A 1733-nucleotide genomic window follows, 5' to 3' on the forward strand; every position below is an offset into this window, starting at 1 on the left:
GAGAGAGAGAGAGAGAGAGAGAGAGAGAGAGAGAGAACACAAAAGCAACACTGAATGCTTTCTGACTCATAACATCTGCTGGAAGTAATGTTTTCAAAACTCAAGAGATACTCTGAACCCAAACCAGTAATGAAAGAGAGTAATGAACACGTATTCTCCCCATATTTGACTCATTTATATCAACACAGGTTATTACACTACAAATGTCTAAATCTACTAGCTGAGCGGCCAATATTGAGTTCTTTAAACAGGCGATGCAGTGTGGGTGATGTGGTGTCATTTCCATTGTGTCATTTTCCTATTTGCTCCTACTTATAAAAGGTGTACTGTACAACACTCTAACGAAGAGGTTGTTTCATTGCTGTTAGTCAGTTGATCATCAGTCAGCGTATCCATTACATCGTTACATCATAAATGTTCATGGTCCCGGGAAGAGTAGTTTTTGGAAATCCCCTGACGATTCATCAGACCAATACTGTTACTAGAATTACGAGTAAGTTTACCAAGACCAAAGCACTCCATGCAACTAAAACTGAAGGCCCTGGGGCTAAGATTTTACCATTACATTTTACAAAATTCAATAATGGAGGACAAACAGGACATGCATACTAATGTTGATATTTGGAGATTCTAATGTTTTTGCAAAAACAACACTGTATAATCATGGGTTAAGGCAAATCATTATTAACTTGACATGTTGCATAATGTTTTGTCCTCTACTTCTTGTGTATTGTATATTTTTACTTTCTTTATAGTTTTCCTTGTAATGTTCTTTACTCTGTTACCTGCTTAGGGACTATGGATAGAAATTAGCATTCTTGCTAACTCTGGCATATTTACATCTTGTGTTTTATACTGATTGGGAATTAGTGTGGCTTTTACAATTAAATGGTGCTCTACATAAGGACAGTGTGGATATCTGGAATATTTGATGTAAAGTTAGTGTTCTATAGGGCTGGGCACCAATCGTCCATACTTTTAAAAAGCACTGACCGAAATACTCCAATCTTATGAGTTTCAAAAAATGATTTATCTTTTGGTGCCAAATTTCGGTTCCAAAAGCGTCTGTGAGCCAATAACCATGTAGCATACTTCTATGTAAGGACCTAAAGTTGCTGGCGATTGGCTGTCTAACGTAATTAAAACATCTCATGTGAAAGGGACACCAACACCACGTGGAGGATCAGCGAGTAGAATCAGTGAGTTACAGCACTGGTGATAAAGTGGTTTCAAACGTGGTTACAGTTTTTCAGAACTTCACGCAGATAGCGTTTGCTGCGATGATATTAATGGCGAGGTAGAAGTGGTCATGGTGCTGTTTATGTTACACTTCCTGAGACAAGCAGGCACAACAGTGGTTTCTATGCCCATGTGATTGACTGACAGGCTGAGGTTGTATGGCAACTTTATTTCTACAACACCTTTCAGCAACAAGGCAATTCATTTACATCCCTTTGCACTTAAGTTAGTTCTCCATTAGTTCAATGTTGACATCAGGTCACTAAGTTTAGTGTGAAAGGTTTGTGTCATTTTGCAGTTTGTACTAAAAAGTCTGTTCTTTACAGTCCTTTACATTTTAGTTCAATATTAGCCTGTACACAGTGTCATTTGTTTATAAAACGTTCATGTTGTGGCAAAAAAGGTTTCTCTTTTTATGTTAATTTTGGCCAAGTTTGGACTGATACCAATCCTACATATTGGACTAGTGCACCCCTATCCAAAAGCACAACCAG

The 1733-nt window shown here is 37.8% G+C and overlaps 1 protein-coding gene and 1 long non-coding RNA gene across 4 annotated transcripts in view; one reads left to right on the forward strand and one right to left on the reverse strand.

Annotated features, from left to right (window-relative positions):
* Window positions 1-1733, forward strand: part of LOC116669643 (uncharacterized) — a 21539-nt gene that overhangs the window by 13591 nt on the left and 6215 nt on the right. The gene's annotated exons all lie outside the window — the stretch shown is intronic.
* Window positions 1-1733, reverse strand: part of LOC116669639 (F-box only protein 38) — a 33891-nt gene that overhangs the window by 9250 nt on the left and 22908 nt on the right. The window lies entirely within an intron of this gene.

The sequence above is a fragment of the Etheostoma spectabile genome, chromosome 20 (assembly GCF_008692095.1).
Source record: "Etheostoma spectabile isolate EspeVRDwgs_2016 chromosome 20, UIUC_Espe_1.0, whole genome shotgun sequence".
Lineage (NCBI taxonomy): Eukaryota > Metazoa > Chordata > Actinopteri > Perciformes > Percidae > Etheostoma > Etheostoma spectabile.